The sequence below is a fragment of the Octopus sinensis genome, linkage group LG2 (assembly GCF_006345805.1).
Source record: "Octopus sinensis linkage group LG2, ASM634580v1, whole genome shotgun sequence".
In the NCBI taxonomy this organism is placed as follows: domain Eukaryota; kingdom Metazoa; phylum Mollusca; class Cephalopoda; order Octopoda; family Octopodidae; genus Octopus; species Octopus sinensis.
The window spans coordinates 5,847,045-5,874,859 of NC_042998.1; the positions used below are offsets into that span (position 1 = coordinate 5,847,045).

Here is a 27,815-nt window from a genome sequence, read left to right on the forward strand (position 1 = left end):
CGTGTGCACACACATGCATGTGTCGAAAAACTATGCTCTTGTTTTAAATCTTGAATTACTGTTTACAAATGCACATCAACAACGACATATACACACATATTCACTCAAATGAGTATGCCATGGATATGTTATTAAGGAACAATACAAGCACACACACACTGACACATATCAATATACAAAGGCAATTTTGCTTAAAAAATTTTTAAATTTCAAATTGTTGCTTACAAGTGTGTATTCATCCAATCAATCAACTAGTCTACTTATCTCTCTAATTAGCTATGTATGTATGTATGTATGTATGTATCTATCTATTCAGTTATCTATCTATCAATCTGTCTGTCTGTGTATCTAGTTATGTATGTATGTATGTATGTATGTATCTGTCTAGTTATCTGTCTGTCTGTGTATCTAGTTATGTATGTATGTATCTGTCTAGTTATCTGTCTGTCTGTGTATCTAGTTATGTATGTATGTATGTATGTATGTATGTATGTATCTATCTAGTTATCTGTCTGTCTGTCTGTCTACCCACCTATCTATCTATCTATCTATCTATCTATCTGCCTGTCTGTCTATCTAGTTATCTATCTATCTATCTATCTATCTATCTATCTACCTGTCTGTCTGTCTAGTTATCTGTCTGTCTGTCTGTCTAGTTATCTGTCTATCTATCTAGTTATCTGCCTGCCTGCCTGTCTGCCTACCTACCTATCTACCTAACTTTCTATCTATCTATCTATTTACTTACCCACCTACACACACATACAAGCATACTTATAGCCTTCAGCATAAAATCTCTACTGAAAATTAGTTTAAGAAAATTAGTTCCTTTTGCATCCAATATTTTTAACTCAGTTAGCATTTGTGGCAATCAGAGTAAAGAAATAAACACAGTGTGTTGGTTTTATTGCTAAGATGCTATTTCCTAGTTGATACCATTTCCCTATTGTTATGTTGCAAAATAAATTTTGGAACGGGCAGTATATTATATAATCATATTCATCTTCTTCTCCTTTAAGTCAACGATGCATTAAGAGGGATATCATCAGGAATCTCTTCATTTTATTTTGGTTTCTGACAAATGTACTGTTAAATATTAATTCAACAAGTAATGGTGGCAGCCCTGCATCACTGATGAGGTCAGAACAAGACTGAAACAGATATGAAGTTGTCTCCTGTAAATGTTAGAAAATCAAGATACATATTACAAACAGCACAGCTCCCAAGACTTTCGGAAACATTTTTTCGCGCTAAGAGTTGCTGAAGTATGGAACAAACTGCCGTCATCAGTTGTTAGTTGTCGTAGCACTGCATCCTTCAAAACTTCCATGCTTCCTGAGATTCGCCGACACTACACCTGATTTTCTCCCCTCCATACACACGCAAGCATGTATCTGACTCATACACTGTTTGCTTCCCAGACATTTGTACATTACTGCATATGCTTTATACGCACTCTTGACAAGTTGTGGTGCACCTGAGCACTGTATACAATAATTTCATTATTATTATTATTATTATTAGTCATCGACTATCAAAGATTTTCCTCCCAAGATCACATATTTATTGTTATTAGTTTTTTAATGTAAATGCTAACTAGTGCATAGGTGTAGGAGTGGCTGTGTGGTAAGTAGCTTGCTAACCAACCACATGGTTCTGGGTTCAGTCCCACTGCATGGCATGTTGGGCAAGTGTCTTCTGCTATAGCCCCGGGCCGACCAATGCCTTGTGAGTGAATTTGGTATACGGAAACTGAAAGAAGCCTGTCGTATATATATATATATATATATATATGTGTGTGTGTGTTTGTCCCCCTAGCATTGCTTGACAACCGATGCTGGTGTGTTTACGTCCCCCGCCACTTAGCGGTTCGGCAAAAGAGACCGATAGAATAAGTACTGGGCTTACAAAAAGAATAAGTCCCGGGGTCGATTTGATTGACTAAAGGCGGTGCTCCAGCATGGCCGCAGTCAAATGACTGAAACAAGTAAAAGAGTAAAAAAGAGAAAAGAGAGTGAATTAATTAGAATTTGTTTGGCTTCTGTTACTGTTTTTAAATCTCCAGTCAAGTCGACTGAGGCAAACATTGCTGCTTGTCATGAAAAGGTCTGAACTATACACCCACCACCAGTTGTACGTACAGCATGAAGCACAGATGTCTGAATATGGAGTGCATTTGATAATCATGTGATCATACTGCATGACACCTTGGTAGGCAGAAACTGTAAGGAAGCCTGTTGTGTGTGTGTGTTGAAATGCAAATATATGGGAAACTACCACCTGTGTCATCTCTTGTGAAAGGTAGGAGAGTCCAGTTTGCTGGACATTGTTGTAGAGCTGAAAAAGAAGTAATTTCTACTCTTCTCCTCTGGAAGCCATCTACTCGCAATACCAGAGGGCGCACACTCTCCTACCCTGATGTAATCTCCAGGGATACAGGCATCCAGCAACAGGACCTCCGTAATGCTATGATGGACCGTGAAGTCTGGCGCAACATGGTAAATTCCATTGTCTCGACCATGGTCGAACAATGATGATGAATGATGATGTGTGTCTATGTGTATGTTGATATTCTTTGTCATGATATCATCCTTTAGGTCAGTATTTTCAAAACAGGTACAACAAATAAATCCTTCTCTTGAAAATCATAAAGGTGCATTGTAGGAAGGGTAGCTAACGGCATAAAAAATAAAAAGAGAACCCTCAATAACAAGTACTCACCTAACCCATGCTAGTATAAAAAAAAATGAAAGTAAAACTAACAAATATATGAATGAATCTCTTTTACTCTTTTACCTGTTTCAGTCATTTGACTTCGGCCATGCTGGAACACTGCCTTTAGTCGAGCAAATCGACCCCGGGACTTATTCTTTGGAAGCCTAGTACTTATTCTATCAGTCTCTTTTGCCAAACCGTTAAGTTACGAGGATGTAAACACACCAGCATCAGTTGTCAAGCGACGTTGGGGTGACAAACACAGACACACACACATATACACACACATACATATATATGTACATATATACGACGGGCTTTTTTCAGTCTCCGTCTACCAAATCCACTCACAAGGCTAAGTTACGAGGACGTAAACACACCAGCATCAGTTGTCAAATCCACTCACAAGGTTTTGGTTGGCCCGAGGCTATAGTAGAAGACACTTGCTCAAGGTGCTATGCAGTGGGACTGAACCCGGAACCATGTTGTTGGTAAGCAAGCTACATACCACACAGCCACTTCTGCACCTAGAAATTTAGAAAATTTTAAATTCTAAATTCAGAAGTTTTAGAAAAAGTAATGAACTTTATTTCAATTAGTTTCTGATAAAATTGCAAAAAAAAAAAGATAAAAAAGGAAAACACTACAAAGTAACCCAGTCAGTATATTTTAGTAGAAAGGTATTATTATTATTATTATTATTTTTTTTTTCCTAAGTAGTGTAACCGAAAAGATAAACAAAGTGTCTCTCTTTATTATCTAAAGGTGGCAAATAACATATTGACATTTATAAGAGCTATGGATATAATTCAACTCTACATGAATAATTAAATAGTTAATCAATAGAACGACACTACAGTTTCTTTTTTATGTCCTCTTTAATCTCTCTCCCAGAACACAAGTTTCAGCTGCCGACGTTTACTGTTAACACAAAACACTACAGGACGACAAGTCATATTGATATAGAAACTGCCATATCATTGACTTTTATTAAACGCTGAGCAGATTCAGTTACTAGCTGATATTTACTAAACTTATCGCTCAAAAGCAAGCTTAGGCCTGTTTGGATATTAATCCCCAGAACTTGATGGTTTATTTAAATAACAAGAAATTTAACATATTTTATACTGTGACATAAACACAGAGCAAGACGATGGTTTTTATATGCAAACTACGTAATGAACCTGTGCGCTTGTACGCATGCATATATGCATGCAAAGATAGACACACATCATAGATCACAGGAAGAAATGTTCTGCAAGATCATATTACCAATCGATAGTTGATAATGCTGTAGTATTGAACCAACAAAGGAACTTTTACACCAAAGTTTCCCAGACTGTTCTCTATCAAAACCATTTATAATCAAATCAAAATCGATGAACATCAATGGAATTTGTAGTTTTGTGGTACCAGTGCCGGTGGCACATAAGAAAAACCATCCGAACGTGGCCGTAGCCAGTACCACATCGACTGGCCTCCGTGCTGTGGGCACGTAACAAACACCATCCGATCGTGGCCGTGCCAGCCTCGTCTGGCACCTGTGTCGGTGGCACAAAAAAAACACCATCCGAGTGTGGCCGTTCGCCAGCCTCGTCTGGCACCTGTGTCGGTGGCACAAAAAAAACACCATCCGAGCGTGGCGTTCACCAGCCTCGTCTGGCACCTGTGTCAGTGGCACATAAAAAGCACCCACTACACTCATGGAGTGGTTGGCGTTAGGAAGGGCATCCAGCTGTAGAAACTCTGCCAGATCTGACTGGTCTGGTGCAGCCTTCGGGCTTCCCAGACCCCAGTTGAACCGTCCAACCCATGCTAGCATGGAAAGCGGACGCTAAATGATGATGATGATTTATATTTCAATGAATTTTTCCATTGACCCGAGGTTTTTGAAAGATCTATCAACACAACAGATTTTGAACTCATAGTCACCGATTTCCAGTGGCCAGTTGATCCTCTTTGGAGTGGGGGAACACTGCTCTCAAAATGAAGTTTCTTGAATTACTAGAAATAGCAACCAAATAGTTCTTAAATTGCAACATACTTTACAGGAATGGAAGAACACTTTCCTTCTTAACTATTCATGGGTCAAAGGGGCATGCAGCTTCAACTATATAGGACATGTGGTGCCTCTTGTTGACCACCACTAGGTCTGGCAAGGTGGCGAGCTGGCAAAAACATTAGCACGCCGGGCGAAATGCTTAGCGGTATTTCGTCTGCTGCTACGTTCTGAGTTCAAATTCCGCCGAAGTTGACTTTGCTTTTCATCCTTTCGGGGTCGATTAAATAAGTACCAGTTACGCACTGGGGTCGATATAAACAACTTAATCCGTTTGTCTGTCCTTGGTTGTCCACCCTGTGTTTAGCTCCTTGTGGGCAGTTAAGAAATAACTGGGTCTGGTCTGTTATGCTCTAGTACCTGATCTGTTTGGACTGGGAGGACTTTGCAAGTCTCCAATTCCGCCACTCTCTGCAGTTTGTGCTCATACCACATCTTGCCCCACTCAATCCTCCACTTTTCGCGCAGTTTTCAATGTAGCACTTTCGCTACCTTATCATGTCACCACAACTCGTAGTGGTTTCGAGCAAGTCTAGGGCATTTGTTTGTGATATGAGAAATGATTATCATTATTATCATTATTGCCTTACATAACGCATCAAAGACATTAATATCTAACATGCCTTCCCTGATTAAAATGGTAAGGTGCAATTTGAGAGAGATATGGTTGGTAACTTTTAAAAGGTTGAGTGATCTTGTAAAGGTTCTCACATTAGCTCACTCAGATGTTTTGTGGCTGCAGCAATAAGTAACACACACAATGCTTATCACTATTATCTTCAATCATCTCCAATTAGACAGAAAAACGTCCCTAACACCCTAAAATATTACAACACCACTGTTTCTATTTTCATACTTGATCTGCTGTGCTTACCTTGGATCGTAGGGTGACCTGCTGTGCTTGAGGAGACCTACTGAGTCAAGTACATCAACATCAAAATAAACATCAAATGGAAATTGTAGTTGTGATACCTGTGCTGGTGGCATGTAAAAAGCACCATCCGAACATGGTCGATGCCAGCACCACCTTGACTGGCTTCTGTGCCGGTGGCACGTAAAAAGCACCAACCGATCGTGTCATGGAAGCATGACATGAAAACTGAATCCCTGAATTTTCAGTTTCATATTTTGCTGCTTTAAGTTCAAACTGTCTAAATGGTTTCTATGTAATATAGTCTTGTGATAGGTCTGCAAGGAGAATCAACAATGCAGTCTGTTCTACTAATGAGAAGAAGATAAATTATAAAGTGATATTTGAGAGAAATGCCACCTAAAAATTTATAACTTGGAATAAGCAATAATAATAATAATAATAATTATGGTGATAATAATGATGATAATAATAAAGATGGGCTACAGTAAATATTCTGCTCAATACCATATATTTGCTTGTCAGTTGTTTGACCGTAATCAGTTGAGCATGTCCCCTGGTGGCTGATGATATGTGCATCCCTGATCATGAGCAGAAGTAGTAGGGGAGTATCATAGCCATGTGTTGAGAGGGATTCTTTGGGGTTTGAATAATTCACCTCTGGAAACATGGGTGTTTCGTTCACCATCCTTAAACAACCCTTATTCAGGGACCTTTTGCGCGGGATGGGCTACTCGACCAGAAGAAAATTCTAACTGGGCCCCACCTGCAAAGTCATGTTCTGTTTATCTTGATATGAGATCACCATGTCACGCACATATGGTTGTGATGCATGTGCCTGGTGTACCCTTATCAGATGGGTAGCCATGATGGGTATACTGGGCTTCGTATATTTTACCCCAGTGTCACTTTGATGGCATGAACTGCTCTCTCACTCAATGATAATGACAGACTCTTCTGTTGAAGACAATGTATGAGTGTTCAATCTTTGCCAAATGGTCAACCTAAGTGATTTGTTTATAGTGATCAAATATTTGTGCTGCTCATTAGTTTACTCTCTCCATCAAATCAACATTGTCTGAACAGGTGAACGATGCATCAGGTGTCGAAGTCATCACAGAGCAACGTGAGATGAAGCGTTTTGCTCAAAAATAAAATGCACTGCTTTGGTCTTATTTTGGCTGGTACTTATTTTATTGACCCTGAAAGGATGAAAGGCAAAGTCAACTTCAGCGTAATTTGAACTCAGAGCATGAAGCAGACGAAATACCACTAAGCATTTCGCCTGGCATGCTAACGATTCAGCCAACTTGCTGCCTTAATAATAATAATAATAATAATAATAATAATAATCTTTTCTACTAAATGCACATGGCATGAAATTTTATAGAGAGGGGACTAGTTGATTATATCAACCCCAGTGTTTCACTGGTACTTAATTTACCAACCCATAAAGGATGAAATGCAAAGTCAACCTTGGCAGAATTTGAACTCAGAACATATTTGATAGGTGAAATACTGCTAAGTATTTTGGCCAGCTTGCTACTGATTCTGCCAGCTCACCACCTTAATAATAATAATAATAATAATAATAATAATAATAATAATAATGACAATAATCCTTTCTACTGGAAGCACAAAGCCTCAAATTTTGGGGAAGGGATTAAGCCAATTACATCGACCCCAGTACATCACCGGTGCTAATTTTATCAACCCCAAAAAGATGAAAGGCAAAGTCAACCTTGGCGGGATTTGAACTCAGAACATAGCGATGGGCGAAATACTGCTAAGCATTTCACCAAGTGTGCTAATGATTCTGGCAGCTCACCGCCTTAATAATAATAATAATAATAATAATAATAACAATAATAATAATAATAATAATTATAAAGATAATAATTATAATAATAATTATAAAGATAATAATAATAATAATAATAATAATAATAATAATAATAATAATAATAATAAAGGCTTATTTCAAAATCTTGACACTTTAATATTTAATGTATATTTTATGAAATTTTGTCAGCAGCATTAACAACTAATATTTCCAGATTTTTTCCAAATTCCTTTTAAAGTTCATGCAAATATAATAATGTTCATTTTTCTATGTTCATTCACCTTTTAGGTTTATATATCTGTAACCTTAGTAGTCGTTGTTGTTGTTGTTGCAAAACCTAATGTACTACCGCTATCCATTTCAGCAAATATCTCATATTCTTCAGATATTAATATGAAAGATTCACCAAAACAACAATTTATTTATATATGTATATATATATTTTTTTTAAAGCATGTAAATTTAAGCGAGGACTTAAATGGAATTTGTGATAGGTTTTTCATTTGATCTTAACAAAACTCTACTAAACAGGTTTTTAGAAGTGGAAAGGAAATTTTCAATGATGCTTTAGTCAGGCTCTTTACCAATCATTACAAAAGCAACACTTTTTCCATTTGCGGTTTTGCATGTTTTTTATTTATTTTCCTGCTATATTTTATATTCGGATATAAAAATACCGTGCAGTAAAATTTAAAAATCTTATATTCATGTGAAAAATAAAGCGATACTCAGTCCCGATGGCATCTTGATCACTTTAGAGCATATTGTTTGTACAGAAAAACTATGTTCTTGAGCCATCATCAAAGAGCTATTAATTCAATGCTGTATTGATCAGTCACTGAATTCCAAGGGAATCAGTAACCGCTTTCTATAACAGTTTCTTTATTCAAGCCATTGATAAGTAGATAGGGAAAAAAACAAACAAACGAAAATAAAAACACACAAAAGAAAACCATGTGCATGGCATATGTGTATTGTCTACATATGGAGGAGTCTGTCTCCATATGTCTAGTATACACACATACACACACACATATTGTTTTTAGTGTATGATCAAAATGTGTGTGTAGCTATAGCATATAGTATTTTTTTATATGATGCATACAGCATGTACGTAGTCACACGTGTGAACCGATGTACATTATGCGCATACAACTGACATGTGGATACAAGAGCTTGTGCAAATCGATGGAGAATTTGCTCAGTCAATGGCTGTGTTTTATCTCTGCGTTACTAACATGATGTTATTCAATTGTTAATTGTCGAGATAGGAGAATTGATGCAAAGACAAAAGTGCAACATTAGCAATCAAAACACCAACAAACAAAATTCTAAATGTTGCACAAAACAACAAATCCTGGTGAGGAAAAAAGAGGTCCTTTACTGTGTATTTAGCTCTACTCACTAGTGGGAGATATTTACATTATTTTTTTTACAATTTAACACAGTCTGTGTGTATGCACTCATGTATTCATATATAAATACAAACCTACACACGTCTGTGTGTGTGTGTGCATATATATGAGTAAATATGTGTGTTTGTATATATATATATATATATGTGTGTGTGTGTGTGTGTGTGTGTGTATGCATAATCACATAAACATATATATATATATGTATATATAATGTATCTCTCTCGCTATTTATATATATATATATATATATATATATATATATAAAATGTATCTCTCTCTCTCATATATATATATATATAAATATATGTGTGTGCGTGTTTGTGTGTGTGTGCATGTATTAAGTATAGCTGTCACCTGTAAGGAAATATAACTTGACAGCATACACCCTACTTCTACTAATTGTTTTAGCTGCTTGTGTAGTTATAAGCAAATACATATCCTATTGGGCCTCCCAGCCTTGAGCTAGCAAAACCTTGAGGAAATGATGGTTGCATGAAGAGAGGACCACACCGGTTACTTGGTGCAGCTCTCTCTTTCTCAAGAGTCAATTGGAGAAATGTGAAACAGAGTGCATTGCTCAAATATGCATAATACTGTGCAGTCTCAGAATTAAACCTACAACTTTATGATTGTTAGCCCAATGCTATAAGGTTATGCACCTTGATATCCTGTCAGAAGCCAGGCTGCAGTTGGTACAATGAAGATTTTGACACCAAATAATAAGCGTTTATATGAAGTTAGGAATTTTTGTGTGTTTTTTTGAATGGCCAATCTGTGTCTTCTATTCTATAATTGTTTTACTTACAACATGTAGTTTCAAATCAAATTGCTTGCTTGCAAGTACATCAGCAATATATGCACACACACACACACACACACACACATATATATATCTCGAGACATCTGGTGTCTTGTACTCAAGAAGACTTATCCACCACTGCAGAATTGATACTGGTGCTGGTTCCACGTAAATGGGACTGGTGCTGGTGCCACAAAAAGAAAAGCACCAATGGTGGTGCCATGTAAAAGGCACAGGTGCTGGTGTCACATAAAAAGCACTGGTGCTGGTGCCATGTAAAAAGTACAGGTGGCACATAAAAAAAGCACCCAGGATACTGTGCAAAGTGGTTAGCATTAGGAAGGGCATCCAGCCATAGAAACCATCTCAGAAAAGACAACGGAGCTTGGTGTGGTCCCTGGCCTTACCAGCTCTTGTCAAACTGTCCAACCCAGGCTAGCATGGAAAACAGACTTATGATGATGATGATATGTGTGTGTATGCGTGTGTATGTGTGTGTGTGTGTATGTATGTGTGTGCTGGAAGAAGAGAGAACTCAATACCATAATTTTATGCTGATCAAGTCAATTTTTTGCTACTCCAAGTTCAGGATCTTCAGAAAAGTTTTAACTGAGTCATAACTTGCCTGAAGATCCTGTAAGTAGCCATGTAAATTCTCCACAAGAAACCTGTTCTGCTCTGGTCTCTCATCTTATACTTTAAACCTTACCTCTTTGCAAAATCCCATCTTAAACAGAGTTTTTTGTCTTGCAAGCTGCATGGCAACCTTACTAGTGTTGGTGGCATGTAAAAAGCACTCAATATATGCTGCAGAGTGTAAGGAAGGACATCCAGCCCATACCAAATTGTCCTTGGACCTCTTGGGTCCTGTCAACCATTCAACCCATGCCACCTGGGAGACAGATGTTAAATTTTGATGAGGATATATATATATGAGTGAATGCATGTGTGTGACTGGGTTCGTGTGTGTGTGTGTGTGTGTGGTTGTGTTAAAATAGAAGCACCCCCTTCGGTCATGAATGACCATGAGATTGCATCTAGAAAGTTCCCCACTGAGGTACAAGTCCAGGCAAGGTTGTTTGTGGAAGACCAGCAGTTGCCCATGCATACCAGCCACTGGTATGCATGGGCCTCTCCATACCACTGATGCTGTCCAAGAAAAATGTAAAGGCTGATACAGCTTGGCATCAGTGATGTTTCAACTCATTTCTACAGTTGATTGAACTGGAACAATGTGAAATAAAGTGTCTTGCTCAAGAACACAACACACAGCCTGGTCCAGGAATTGAACTCACTACCTCATGATTGTGAGCCTGACATTCTAACCACTGAGTCATGCACCTTCACTATTAAAATGGATGAGTTAAAAGCAACAAATCACAATATTTATTTATTTATTGCCCGCAGGGGACTAAACATAGAGGGGACAAACAAAGACAGACAAAGGGATTAAGTCGATTATATTGACCCCAGTGCATAACTGGTACTTATTTAATCGACGCCGAAAGGATGAAAGGTAAAGTTGACCTTGGTGGAATTTGAACTCAGAACGCAATGGCAGACGAAATACTGCTAAGGATTTTGCTCAGTATGCTAAAACACATCATTATTAATAATGATATAGAGTATATATATAGGCGCAGGAGTGGCTGTGTGGTAAGTAGCTTGCTAACCAACCACATGGTTCCGGGTTCAATACCACTGTGTGGCATCTTGGGCAAGTGTCTTCTACTATAGCCCCGGGCCGACCAATGCCTTGTGTGAGTGGATTTGGTAGATGGAAACTGAAAGAAGCCTGTCGTATATATGTATATATATATATATATATATGTATGTGTGTGTGTTTGTGTGTGTGTGTTTCTCTCCCTAGCATTGCTTGACAACCGATGCTGGTGTGTTTACGTCCCCGTCACTTAGCGGTTCGGCAAAAAGAGACCGATAGAATAAGTACTGGGCTTACAAAGAATAAGTCTCGGGGTCGATTTGCTCGACTAAAGGCGGTGCTCCAGCATGGCCACAGTCAAATGACTGAAACAAGTTAAAAAGAGAGAGAGTAGAACTTAGGTTTATGAATCGCCTCTCATCACAAAATCATATTAGAAACAATATTTTAACATAAAATGCCTCAGGTGATGAACAGAGTCTGAAGCAACGAACGCACAGGCCAGCAACATCAGGTGGCAACAAGCTGGGAATATCAGCGGAAGAACATCAGCTGCTGTCTAGCTTTCACTCAGTGCATTTCCTTGCTTGAATAACACCATGCTTTCTCTTGAATTTCCGATGGGAAAAATAGTTTTGGTTTACAAACATTTTGGGTGACAAACAGCATTCAGGAATGAATTAAATTGGTAAACGAAGGTTCCACTATACTTGACAAGATACAGCTACAAGATTATTACTTTTGTGTGACATGATATCAATCAGCAAAGAGATGCCAAGTGCTCGTTAGGATGGTGACATAAAGCCATAATGTATAAGTGCATGTGTGTGTGTGTGTGTGTGACTACTGATTCTCTTAGACTTTAACAGGTGCCAAAATATGTATTGAAAGAGTCAAAAGTGTCACACTGGGTGAATAAATGAATTGTCAGCCTATTGGCTGAAGAGTTCTTTAATAGCCTTATGCCTGGAGTTGTGATTTTTTTCATTGGGGCAGTGAAATTTATTCTTGAAAATGTCTACTTCTTAAATGATCTGATACACACATACATACAATATATCTGTCTGTCTATCTATCTATCTATCTATCTATCTATCTATTTATATATATATCTATAAAATAATATGTACAATTACTCAATAGTCAAGATAAAACTCTGAGTTTCAGATGCCGAAGTGGAAATCCACAACACCATCTCTTTGGTTATCTGGCCATCTGAAAAAACGCTATGAAAAAATACCATTATATAAAGGGAAATTACTGTGTTATAATTCTGCTACTTATATAAATTAAGATTAAAAGTTCATAGTAAACATGGCTACTCATACGCCTCACATGTGCGCTCGCGGACCCACGTGCGTACTTATACGTCACTATGAAAACGTACACATCTTCACTCGCATTTTTCGCCAAATGTATACGCATATATATACAAATTCATACATATAATGGTATTTTTTCATAGCGATTTTCAGATGGCCAGATAACCGAAGAGATGGTGTTGTGGATTCCCACTTCGGCATCTGAAACTCAGAGTTTTATCTTGACTATTGAGTAATTGTAACATATTATTTTATAGATAAATTTCCTCTATTTACATAATATTGAGGTCTCTTTCTTTCTTTTGTTATCTTACCGTTTTTACCAATATATATATATATATATTATATATATATATATATATATATAGCTAGATACCCTCAGCTATAGTGTGATTTAAATTGCATAACAACATGCTTATTAAAGGCATTGAAAATATCATTACTTGGCTTGACTTCACTTTTACACATTGTATGGCTATGTACCGTACAAGTTAGCCGATCTTAAATCCATTCACACTGATACTATATGAAAGATTCGGAGTGGTTTGTTCTATCCAGCCTGATTCAGAAATTCTGGTAATGTGCAGAGCTTTACACTTAGCATGAATGTTATATAAATAAGAAACTAAAATGACAAGGGAAATGAAGTACACTTCATTTTTGAAGCTTTGATGAAGCTATAGAGTAATACACAAGCACTCAACTATGAGTGTATTGCATCTAACAGCAGAAACAACTGTAAGCTAATGAACTTCATGACAGAATTTCTTGTTCTCTTGTCATTTTAATTCTTTATTACTGCTCTGTACTTGACTAACACTTCATTCTGAACCATATGTATACTGAGTTCTAACACCAGGTTATTAGTATCACTATGATTAAGTGAAATAATAATTTTTCTCTCTCTCTCTCATATATATATATGTTTATATATATATACATACATATATATACATATTTCTTTATTACCCACAAGGGGCTAAACATAGAGGGGACAAACAAAGACAGACACAGGTATTAAGTCGATTACATCGACCCCAGTGCGTAAATGGTACTTAATTTATTGACCCTGAAAGGATGAAAGGCAAAGTCGACCTTGGCGGAATTTGAACTCACAACATAACGACAGACGAAATACGGCTACGCATTTCGCCCGGCGTCCTAACGTTTCTGCCAGCTCGCCGCCTTACATATATATACAGACCCTTCTGCTATCCCTCATGTGTCTATCCACATACTCTCCATGCCCTCACATATCTTCCATATGCCCCATCCTGCTACTCCAATTTTTCTCACCAACACTTGCTACAGTCATCTCTTAACATTCCCCCTGACATTGTCATCAAACATCTCCTTCCATACCCCTCCGTACCATTTATATCCACTCCACTCTATTGTTCCCAGTGGGTAGGTACTAATGCATATCCAGTACCATCTATTTCTCTCTCTCCCCTTCCTCTCTTATACCAAACTGCTGAGTTATGGGGATGTAAACAAACCAACTCCAGTCATCAAGCAATGAGAGATGAACTCAAACAAAAATGTACACACACACACACACACAATAGACTTCTGCAGTTTTCATCTATCAAATTAATCAACAAGGCACTGGTCAGTTCAGAGAATACCCAAGATGCCTACTGTAGTAGGACTGACCTCAAAACGACAAGCTTGTGAAGTGAACTCATTGACAACCCAGCCCTGCCTGTAATTTCACCAGAAACATTTCAAGGAGGAAAACAAAAAAACTGATAGAAAATATCAAATGCAGCAGATATTGAACTCAAGATACTGGTTTTCAAAGCAAATCCACTTACCAACAGCATAAATTACAGTAACACTGATGGTTAACAATAATTGTAATATATGTATGGCATTATTGCAGATAAATAGTAATAACAATAATAATAATAATAATAATAATAATAATAATGATAATAATAATAATAATAATAATAATCATAATCATAATAATAATGGTTTCTTTAAAAATTAATAATAATATGATGACGACGATGGTGATAAAATGAACAATTTCCTTACTCTAATGTACATTTCTTTGCCTTCCTCCTATGGAGAAAATATGTAAAGTTTATATATCTCAAACAACTCTGAAAATTAAATTGTTATTTAAGAAATTAAAATGGGTGCCTACTTAAAAAAAAAAAAGAAAAGAAAAAAAGAAAGTAAATATAAGAAATAGGAATGATGAAATGGTAAAATTAATGCCACATCTCAGGAAAAAGCTATAAAAGAATAAATGCGGGGAAGGAAGAAAAAAGAACAGGACGATGATAAAGTGCTAGAAATGAGTAGAAATAACATTAAAATAGCTACGAATGCAAGCATCGGTAAAAAAAAAAGACTACGATGAAAGTATTGCAAATAAATACATCATCATCATAATCAGCATCATCATGAAACTGATGAACAATGTTTACAGACTTATGCAAATATTCCATTTTAAATTGGTGAAAATCTTAGCAGATCTTATGATTTTACTTAATTTTCTGGAAGAAATACAGGAAAAATTACAATTTGTATAATTTTTCAAAACATGCAATCTTTTAGCTCTTAAGGAAACAATAGATTTGGAAATAAAGAGCAGGGAGGAAGGCGAGTAGGAGAGAGAGAAAGGGAGAATGAAAAAGAGTGAGAGAGAGAAAGGTGGTTAGGTAGATATCTTTCTTGGAAAATTGTAAACAAATCCTGATTATTAAAAGAGACAAAGATTATTGAAGAAATAGAGAAAGTTGTGCCTATATTAATAGTTTTGTTATCTTCAATTTTGAATTAAGAGAATACGTTAAGAAACTAATATGGAATCAAAAAGAAAGAGAGCGAAAGAAAATAAGAACAACAACAATATGAAAATGAATATAATTTGAAGTGAAAATACACACACACAGACCAAGTATTTGAAAACAAAAAGAAAAAGAAACATAAATTAGATAATAAATAAAACCTAGAAATGTTGCATAGGGTTTTGAAAGAAATAATAAGTATAAAATCCAAATTGAAAAACCGACTCCATTAAAAATCATTAGCAGAGCATCATAACTGCAAATCGATGCAGAAAAGAGATAAAATTGTGGTGAACATAGCGAAAAAGGCAACGACAAAACAACTATACCAAGTAAAAAAAAAATAACAATAAAATATAACTTGATATTGTTATATCATGTTGTGTAACACAACGTTAGCAATCTTCTGGCTGTGGTTTCTAATCTTACTGGGGAAGGAAGAAAGAGACGGAGAGCAAGAGACAGAGAAATGTAGAAATAATAATAATAATAATAATAAAGTTCATAGTTATTTCAACTACATGAAATGGATTAATGCAAAGCTCAATAAGAGAATAAAATAGAATTGCAATAAATAAATAAAATTGAAATAACAAACCCAAAAGACAACTTCTGAAAATCTAAATTCGAAATGGTTCCTTTATATATATATATATATATATATATAAATATATATATATATATTTTTTTTGACTGAAAAAAGAATTTTAGAACAGTTTGTTTGTTCCTTTAAAGCTGTGATTGTGTAATATTTTTTAAACATGAGAAAACAGGCACAGCTACCATATGGTTCTTAAAAATTCCTAATTTTTCTGAATGAATGAACTTCATGATAGTTAAATGACCATTCAGCAATAGAATTCCTTTCTTCAGTTTTCTCTATTAATATTCTGTTAGGGAAAACAGGTGGCAAATGGGCGGAGTCGTTAAACACAGTGGCATTTTATCTGTCTCTATAATCTGTGTTCAAAATTCCGTCGAGGTCAATTTTGCCTTTCATCTTTTTGGGGTCAATTGAATAAGTACCAATTGAGCACTGGGGTCAGTGTAATTGACTTGCCTTCTCTCCTGAAGTTCTTGGCCTTGTGTCAAAATTCGACACCAATATTCTGTTAGGGAGGGAAGGAATGAACCTTCTAGAATTCCTGTATTTTAGTGGTTTTGGCAAAGTGGAGTTGACACAATAAGTACCAATCTTTTAAAACAAGTACTGGAGTAAAATTTGATCAACTAAATCAGAGGTTCTCAACCATTTTCCCCTTATGGAAGCCCTTAATTCCTATTTTACTCTACTAGGCCCTCAGAGCCATTCAATGCTTTTTTAAAAAAAATCCTATTATAGTTTTATAATCTATATATATATAAAGCTGAAGTTGTCTGTGTATGGCAGGTTTGGTAGCCTTCAACTAACACTATCTCCTCCGAGACCCTGCGGTGCAAGTTGAGCAAAATTGAGAGTATGATAGAAGAAGGCTTGCTCTTCCTTCCGTAGAAGAAAAAATTCAAATCGGACCATGTTAACGCCAAAATTTATTTACATCAAAAAGGTGCTTTTTTTTTCTATGAAAATCCCTATTTTTTACGATTTTTTGACTGCTGTGTCATCATTTTTTGGTGTATTTCAACCAGAAAAATGTTCACTTAAAGAGAATAACAAGCTACATAATGCAAAATTTTTACTTTTCAAAAATTTCAATTCTAAGAAAACAAGCCAGAGCAACGCTGGGCTATACTGCTAGTTAAATATTATTAGAAATTGTATAAAAATGTGTTAAAATATTTTGTGTATTATAGAAGTGTAACCAATTTATTGCCGTTAAATTTTAACAACTAAAATTTATATGGACCTCCAAGGGCCATATGAACTCTGGTTGAGAACCACTGAACTAAACCCTTCAAAGTGGTGCCCAGGCATGGCCACTGTCCAATGATTGAAACCAGAATAAAAGAGTTAAACAAAAAGTAGATATAACTGCCCAAAATCAGAAAAATGGTAAAAAGAATGCAGGTAAAATTGGTGTGGATGATGTGTAGGTCTTACCAGGTGTCAACAAGGTATTTAAGCATAGCTATGTGCTTAACAAGCTTGCTTCCCAAACATATGGTTCTGGGTTTAGTCCCACTGCATGGCACCTTGGGCGTCTTCCACTGTAGACTAATGTGGAGCAAAGTTTTGTAAGTGGATTTGGTAGATGGAAACTGAAAGAAGCCTATCATGTATGTATATATGGTGGCTGCCCCCTCGTTATCGAGTATGGTCATTGCACGAAGTTTAAACAATGTTGTTATCGTGCAATGCCTGTGCAAGAAGATTTTTGTTTAAAGTGAGGAAAGGCTGTGCACTGAGTCAATCCCACTCACTAAGCAACAGCAGCCATAATCCGAAAAGAACAAGTCAACATCATCGGTAACCACTGAGCCGCAGGTTTTATGTCGGAGTTATCCCAGTTATCCTCACCAAGCAAGCTTGGTGGGGTTGCCGGTTTAGTCGCCGATGACCCAACCATGCAACAGGTTGTACTGGGTTACATGTTACCAGTAGCACTTGAAAGTGACCTGACATAGTATATATATACATACATATTATATATATATATATATATATATGCAATAATAAGTCTCTGAGCGAGGTATAAACAGTAGCTGCACGACATCGTGAAGTATATTTGCCACTTAAATGTGGCTAACCCCTAAGGGTGGATGCTTCTGTAGCTTGTAGCCCCATATATATTTGCAATAGGAACCTACTTTTCATCGACAACTGGTGATTGTCACAAGCTGATGACGGGTCAATAATCGGAAACTCGAGTCTGTGTGTATCATGTCAGATTGAAGATGGGAAGGATGGCTTCCCTTTGCAAATACTGATAGGGCACAGATAGCATGTCAATAGCCAGCTGGAGGAGGTGTCCTCCTGGGGCTACAAGCTACAGAAGCATAAAAGGCGGTGAGTCGGCAGAAACAGCACGCTGGGCGAAATGCTTAGTGGTATTTCGTCTGCCATTACATTCTGAGTTCAAATTCCGGCTAGGTCAACTTTGCCTTTCATCCTTTCGGGGTCAATAAATAAAGTACCAGTTATGCACTGGGGTCGATATAATCAGCTCAATCCCTTTGTCTGTTCTTGTTTGTCCCCTCTATGTTTAGCCCCTTGTGGGCAATAAAGAAATATACAAGCTAGAGTAGCATCCACCCTTAGGGGTTAGCCACATTTAAGTGGCAAATATACTTCACGATATATATATATATATGAGTGAGTGAGAAGGGTGTTTAACTTTGCATTAAAACTTTTCATGAATTCAAACTATTGTCCAACCATTCTTTTATAACTTCAACATCCATACTGTTTACTGTTATTGTTATCTAATTATAATTAATTGCAGAACAAAAATTAAACTTAATCCATTAATGGATTAAATAAAAAGTCTTGATCAACAACTTAGAGCAACAAGAATGATAAGGAGATTTCAGTTGGTCAACACCAGCATAATAAATAGCAATATAAATGTTAATTACCAATAAAAATGTTAATTTTTGATTTATTATTCTGAAGGAGTTTGAAGATGAATGACAGAATATTTACTAGTTGGGGTCACAATATGGAAAACAGGTTGAATTTATTATAGATTTCATTTCGGCTGGAACTTTTAGTATCACCTAATGGCATATCCCAGTTACACTAGCAAGTTTATTGGGTCATCAGGAGAAAATGTGCACCATTTCAGAACCTATCTCTCAATGGCATCATTGCCTTTCCCACTCACTGAAATGAGGCCCCGCTTGCAAGATCAACTGGTTATCAGGTTGCGCTGAATTCAGCCATTGTTTATCATCTCTTTTTAACCAAATCCAGTGGCTTGCATTTTCCACTAGTTTGGATATCACTCATGGTGGTATTTGCTTTACAGTGAGTTAGGCCTAATGATAACAATAGTTGCCTTAAATTGTGTCCAACGAATCCTCTACATCCGACTTTGATTGGAAAATGCTCTGCTTTCCAGGTTGCATCTTCACATTCTTCAAGGAGGTTTTCAAAAGGGTCAATCTTTTGAGCTCAAGTGGCATTCATGTTATCTTCATGAGGAACCATTAACTTGACTAGATTTACCATTTTCTTTCTTTCACACCATATTATAAGGTTAAAGATACCAGCCAGACAGGTGCCTTCCCTGAGTTAAGGGATTGGCTTGCTAAGGTTCTCCAGTTCCCTGTATGTTGTGGTGCAATGCATACAGTTAAACAGGCTCCTGTTTCCTGTCCATACTTTAATGTTATAAAAAAAAAAAAAACATTCGAGCGAGGTTGTTGCCAGTGCTGCTGGACTGGCTCCTGTGCAGGTGGCACATAAAAAAGCACCATTTGAGCATGGCCATTGCCAGTGCCGCCTGACTGGCCCTCATGCCGGTGGCACGTAAAAGCACCCACTACACTCTCAGAGTGGTTGGCATTAGGAAGGGCATCCAGCTGTAGAAACTCTGCCAGATCAGATTAGAGCCTGGTGCAGCCACCTGGTTCGCCAGACCCCGGTCAAATCATTCAACCCATGCTAGCATGGAAAGCGGATGTTAAACGATGATGATGATGATGATGATGAATCCACAAAGGTTTTTACTTGCCGCTCGCTCTCTCTCTCCTTCGACACTTCCTGTTGAGGCAAAGATAGTTTTCTAAACATCACTGATTATATTCAGAAAAATATTTAACTTGTCCTCAACAGGAAGTGATGAGGGGAAGAGAGGCAGGGGCAAGTAAAAAATCAACATCACTGATTATATTGATTTCAAATTTTGGCACAAGGCCAGTAATTTCAGGGGAAGGATCTAATCAATTACATCGACCCCCAGTACTCAACTGGTACTTATTTTATCGATCCTGAAAGGATGAAATACAAAGTTGACCTCAGCAGAATTTGAATTCAGAATGTGAAGATGGGTGAAATGCTGCTAATCATTTTGCCTGGTGTGCTAACGATTCTGCCAGCCATTACCACTGATTACCATTATCATCATCATCATCATCATTTAACGTCCGCTTTCCATGCTAGCATGGGTTGAACGATTTGACTGAGGGCTGGCGAACCAGATGGCTGCACCAGGCTTCAATCTTGATCTGGCAGAGTTTCTACAGCTGGATGCCCTTCCTAACACCAGCCACTCTGAGAGTGTAGTGGGTGCTTTTATGTGCCACCGGCACAGACGCCAGTTAGCCCATTAACAATTAATAGTAACATATAAACAATCTATTGATAGAATTATGGTGATGAAATGGTTAAACACTGGGGATGTGCTGAAAATGTATAATGACAGGTATGACTGCAATATTGTGTTGTTCAGCCCAGAATCAGCTCATATAAAGCAAAAGAATTTCTGATGTAACCAGCCATAGTTTTCTTAATCTAGTATTTGATTTATCAGTATATCCCACTTTTTACTTAAGGTGTTAAAATGTGATAAGAAAGAAATTTGGCCACTAATTGTAGCAAGCTGAGTGACAATGTAGGGTCATCCATAGGGATTAGGGATGAAATATGAAAAATTTAAGCCAATATATTTGACACGAACCTCATAATTTAAGCATCAGAAAAAATGTCAATGAGGAAAGCTTTTAAAGCCAACATAGGCATCCATTGTCACTCATGCTTTAACTTGTGCTTTACAGTATTATGAGAAAAGATAATATTAATGTTTCTCTCGGTCAGCCAAAATCTCCTGAGATTAAATGGATACACTAAACATAGACTGTAGCTGTTGAATAGAATGGTTTTAGAATAAATACACAATGCTTCTGTATGTTGTAAGAAGAAAATGGTATCCAGTTGTAAAGGACTGCCTTGGAAAACCTGTTTAACTTATACCAGCATTAAGAAAAAGAGATGTAAAATAATGATGATGATGATGATGATGGGACGGAAGAACTCTTGTTAAAAGAAAAAAAATACTGACACCAGCAGCAATTCTCCCAAGAGGTCCCTAGCTACCAGAAAATATTTCCTTTCCAAAATTTTCATGTGAATCTTATAACACTGCACCTGAATGCAATAAGATGTTTTAAAATGATCAATTGATTCGACCGAGATGCAATAATAGTTTTCAATACACAATTTAACCCTTTAGCATTCAAACTGGCCAGATCCAGCCTCTCACCTTAACCCTAAATGTCGTTTTAAAACTAAACAATCACATCATCGAAATCTCTGAACTACAAGGTAATGCATGATTAATTCAAAATAATATAAATCAACAAACATTACATTTGACAGAATGATCTGATTACTAAAGGGTTAACTCTAAGCAATGTGAGTTCACCTGCCACTACATCTTTGCAATAAATTCAAGCATGTTTCTTTAAGCAAGAAACTCTTGTGATTCAAATTTTTTTCTGTTCCTTCTCAAGCCATGCCTGGATCATAATGGGCCGGTTTCCCGGTTTCATTGGCGTATAGGTTCCCTACCTGGACGGGACGCTGGTCTATCACAGGTGAGCTGCTAGATACAGGAGGAAAGAGTGGGAGAAAGTTGTGGCGAATGAGTCAGCAGAAGCTCACCATTACCTTCTGCTGGAGCCACGTGGGGCTTAGGTGTTTTGCTCATAAACACACACTTTACCTGGTCTGCGATTCGAACCTGCGATCCCTCGACTGCGAGTCCGCTGCTCTAACCACTAGACCATGTGCCTCCACTGTATGTTCAAATACTACTTTAAAATTCCAATAAATAAACAATCAAAATGATGGAGCCTCTATGTGTTCCTTGTTCTCCTACAAATAGCAGCTAAATCTCTCAACTTGCTTTCTACTGTCTTTAAGAATACAGCAAGAACATTTTTGAATTGAACAAACAATAAACTATATCCGAAACAATGGTCAGTCATAACTGGACTGGAGCTAGAGAACAAATGACTGCTTGAAAATTAAAAAAAAAATAAAAATTTCATGATTTTAATTAGCACCAACTTGAAATTTATGCTTAATTTAAAAATCAACATAAATGCATAATTGATATTATTATAAAAATAGTTACAAGAACAACAAAAAAAAAGCAAATATAAAGTTCCTTGTTACAGGATGCTTAAGTCATATGAGAGCTTTATGTGTCAGCAACTAGGACATCATCATCATTATCATCATCTTTTAATGTCCGTTTTCCATGCTAACATGAGTTGGACACTTTGACCACAGCTGGCAAGCAGAAAAGTTGAACCAGGTTCCAACCTGATTTGGCTTGGTTTCTATGTTGGATGCCCTTCCCAATGCCAACCACTTTACAGAGTGCACTAGATACTGTTTACATGGTATTGGCATGGGTGCTATTATGTGGTGCCAGCATGGAAGCATTTTACGTGGGGCTGGCATGGGTACCTTCTATGTGGCACCAGCATTGGTGTTTTTTATATAGTACCAGCACAGGCTGATTCTCTTCAGCAGTGGGCAGCAGCATTAACAGTTCTGCTGTGGAGGACAGGTCTTCTTGAGTAGGATGGGTCCCCTTGAGTAGGATGGCTCTGCCTACTCCATTTTGTCCTATCATATGTATCTCTACCTGAGATGGAACAGGCAGGACAAGCGGAGACACATAGGACAGAAAGTTGCTGAAAAGGTCAAAGAGTGTGATGAAAGATCTTTGACAGACTAACAAACTAAAAATATACCACACAGATCCTTTGGCCCCACTTTATACAAGAAGATTAAAATAGCATCAATCCAGTCTTGGGGCATTTCCTCAGTTCTCCAACAGTGATCAATTAATATTTAAGGGTTCAAACATTTTGTCACCCCCATATTTCAAAACCTTTGCACAGATTCCATCAGACCCTGGGGACTTATTGTTATTCAGCTTGTTTACAGCTAAATAAATGTTATTCAGAGTTGGTTCAAATGTCATCTCCTCTATTGCTGGAAGGTATTTGATATTTTCTATCATCCTCAATGTCAACGGATGATGGTCTATTCAAAAGTGCAGAAAAATGTTCTATCCAGCGCTTATGAATAGAAGCGGTGTCAGTCAAAAGTAAATGTCCATTTGATGTTCTCACTGGAGCTTTTGAAGAAGATTTTGGGTCATACACCTCCTTAACATAAGATCACAAACCCTTGGCATCATTTCTATCAGCTGCTTCATGCACCCCTTTCGCTCTGTCATTCCACCATTCTTGATAAATTTCCCTTAGAGCTGACTGCACTTTTCCTTTCAGCTTTCTCTAAGTTTTGTTTGAGTTGGGGTTCAAGGACTGAGAAAGAAGTGTATTGCTTAAATTTTGCTTTTCTAAAAGTAGATCATGAATTTCTGGTGATTTGTCTGCAAACCAGTCACTGGACTTGCATGATTTAAATCCTGCTGAAGAACTTGCAGCCTGAAATACTTTTGTTCTGAAATCTTCCCATAGATTATTTGGATCAAGAGTGATACTTTCTATAACACTGTGGAATATATATATGTCCTACCCATGCCAGCATGGAAGGCAAATATTAAACAACGATGATGATGATATATATATATATATAATAATAATAATAGTACGGAATATAATTCCAAACTTACAGGGAAAAATTCAATTCAGCAATTCTGAATCAAATTTCACAATATGTCTCTTTACTCTTTTACTCTTTTACTTGTTTCAGTCATTTGACTGCGGCCATGCTGGAGCACCGCCTTTTAGTCGAGCAACTCGACCCCAGGACTTATTCTTTTTGTAAGCCCAGTACTTATTCTATCGGTCTCTTTTTGCTGAACCGCTAAGTGACGGGGACGTAAACACACCAGCATCGGTTGTCAAGCAATGCCAGGGGAACAAACACAGACACACAAACATATACACACACATACATATATATAGATATATACATATATACGACAGGCTTCTTTCAGTTTCCGTCTACCAAATCCACTCACAAGGCATTGGTTGGCCCGGGGCTATAGCAGAAGACACTTGCCCAGGATGCCACGCAGTGGGACTGAACCCGGAACCATGTGGCTGGTTAGCAAGCTACTTACCACACAGCCACTCATAATTTAGAGAAAAACCTCTATTAAACAATTCAATAATGAATGATGTTATTCACATCATATAGAAAACATATACTATAAAAAAACCCTATACTAAAAATCAATAAAGTACAAAAATAATAAATAGTAATAAATGGTAAATACTACTACTATTTACTATTTATTATTTTTGCACTTTATTGATTTTTAAAATAAGCTTTTTCTAGTATATGTTTTCTATATGGTGTGAATAACATCTTTCATTATTGAATTTGATGTTCCTTAAGTGAACTTTTTGTTTCACTTCACCTCAACTAAACTCAACCCAAGAATGAAGATTTACAAAATCCGCCCCCTTTATTTCCACTATATTTTTCTAGTTCACATTTCCCCTACTGAATACACAAGTGTTTCCAAGCTATATGAATAACAATGCTTTTATATCCTCAGCACAGAAATAGTAACAAGCGAAACCAAATCATTAATATTCAAAAAACACAACAGACGAAGATGGAAGCTAATTGAAAAATTACATTTTATCACAATCATATCAAATATAGACGGAATGCATCGCTCTCTTGGGCTGTTTATGCATTCTGGAGATTGCTCTTATCCTCAATAAGTACACAAGACAGATCAGTATACGTGGTCTGGCAGGCTTTCCTAATTGGGTTACTCGACTACAGTCAACATATGTACATGGTGAGATTATTAGTAACATATATATATATATATTTATATTTATATGTGTATGTATGTATATATGTGGCTGTGTATATATACATGCACATACATATAAATATATAGAGAAAGAGAGAGCATAGAGTTTCTAAAGAAGGAGATAAGACATTAAGCATAGCTCTAATAAGGAATAACTATGCAATAAGAGAATGGAAAAAAATTAACACTATCACTTACTTTCGTTTTTTTCTCAGGCTGTCAGAACAGAATTACTTCTAACACATATGAACAAAGCATCATAGCACCCTCTCTTAAACACACATACATAGACACAAAGAGGAGACGTGTCTCACCTGAAAATTACTTTAATTCACAGGCATTGTTGAAATCAATGAATAGCAAAATGAAATCAGACTCAAAGTGCCATTTGCCAAGTAAGTTAGCAAACAGAAACTTATTAATATTTGCTAACTGTCCACTTTTAAACCAAATTTGGCGAGACAAAATACAAAAAAAAAATGAGTAAAAAAAAAGGATAAAAAATAATAATAATAAATAAATACATAATAATAATAATAATAATAATAATAATAATAATAATGATAATAATAATGATAATAATAATAATAATAATGATAATAATAATAATGATGATGATAATGATAATAATAATAATAATAATAATAATAATAATAATAATAATTAAAGAAAATGAAAACAGTCCCCAGAAGATAACTTTTATCTTGTATATTTACAGTTGGATACACCGATATATCTATATACATCTGGATGATGAAGTTAAATTATCTATGTATTTATTTATTTATTTATTTATTCATTTATACATATGTTCATACAAATATTAAGGTATAGTCAAGTATCTGTATATACGCATATGTCTGTGTGTCTTATGTATGTTCTTATCGAAAATGCACTAAGTTTCTTGTCATTCCTCGTTTGTGTATGTGTGTGTGTGTGTGTGTGCTTTCAGCTGAATCAAATTAATTACCCTTAGGGTGGAATACAATGAAGATTATTTCTTCCAAGTAATGGCTGTACAACCAAGTAAATTACAAATTTACATCGGTAGGGGTGGATATGCTAGTGGCCGTTACACACACAAACATACAAATACATGCGCATATATTCACACACACACACACACACGCATATATACATATTTTCTCTCTCAAAGACACATACACAGTCAGAGGTATGCAATAATTGAAAAACTGAGTGGCCAAATAATTATAGTATTGATGAAATCCTCCAAAGGCAGTTTAGCATTTCTTAGTTAGTCAGCTGGAAAATAAGAACTATCAACAATTAACAGCTGATTGACTACTGTTAGGGTGAACATCCAGAGCTACCAGTTCTGCACAAGAGCTAACAGTTAAAGCAAACACACAAATTTGTAGAATTAGTCAAATTTTACTATATGAACAATGTTCAAGTACGACATCCAAACAGCAATTTGTGGCTCTCTGAGTTAGAGCCACAGTTCCAAAATTGGCAGTGTGAGTCAAATATATATATATATATATATCATCATCATCATCATCGTTTAACGTCCGTTTTCCGCGCTAGCATGGGTTGGACGGTTCGACCAGGGTCTGGGGAGCCAGGGGCTGCCCCAGGCTCCAGTCTGGTCTGGCAGTGTTTCTACACTGGATGTCCTTCCTAACGCCAACCACTCCGCGAGTGTAGTGGGTGCTTTTTACGTGCCACCTGCACAGGAGCCAGAGGGGTCTGGCAAAGGCCACAATCGGTTGGTGCTTTTTATTATTTTTTTTATGTGCTACCGGCACAGAAGCCAGTCAAGGCGGTGCTGGCATCGGCCACGTTCGGATGGTGCTTTTTATTATGTGCCACCGGCACAGAACAGAGGCTTTTTTCAGTTTCCATTTACAATATCCACTCACAAGGCTTTGATTGGTCTGAGGCTAAAGCAGAAGACACTTGACCAAGGTGCCACACAATGGGACTGAACCCGGAACCATGCAGTTGGTAAGCAAGCTACTTACCACAGAGCCACTCCTACAACCTATATATATATGTATATATCCCGAAACCTCTTTTGGTCATGACTGACCATAGGATTGCGCCTAGAAAGTTACCCGCCCAGGGACAAGTCCGGGGAATGATGTTTATGGAAGACCAGCAGTCGCCCATGCATACCGGCCTCCCCTCTCCACGCCACCAGTGTTATCCAAGGGAAAGGCAAAGGGGCCGATACAGCTTGGCACGTGTGACGTCGCAACTCATTTCTACAGCTGAGTGAACTGGAGCAACATGTAACGATCGTAAACTCGACGCTCTAACCACTGAGCCATGCGCATTCACCAATATATACACATATCTCTCTTTACTCTCTCTTTTACTTGTTTCAGTCATTTGACTGCGGCCATGCTGGAGCACCGCCTTTAGTCGAGCAAATCGACCCTGGGACTTATTCTTTGTAAGCCCAGTACTTATTCTATCGGTCTCATTTGCCGAACCACTAAGTGACGGGGACGTAAACACACCAGCATCGGTTGTCAAGCAATGCTAGAGGGACAAACACAGACACACAAACATATACATACACATACATATATAAATACATATATACGACGGGCTTCTTTCAGTTTCTGTCTACCAAATCCAATCACAAGGCTTT

The 27,815-nt window shown here is 37.0% G+C and overlaps 1 protein-coding gene across 2 annotated transcripts in view; it reads right to left on the bottom strand.

Annotated features, from left to right (window-relative positions):
- The window catches only part of LOC115232078 (probable ATP-dependent RNA helicase DDX49), a 700,146-nt gene that overhangs the window by 8,685 nt on the left and 663,646 nt on the right, over positions 1-27,815 (bottom strand). The window lies entirely within an intron of this gene.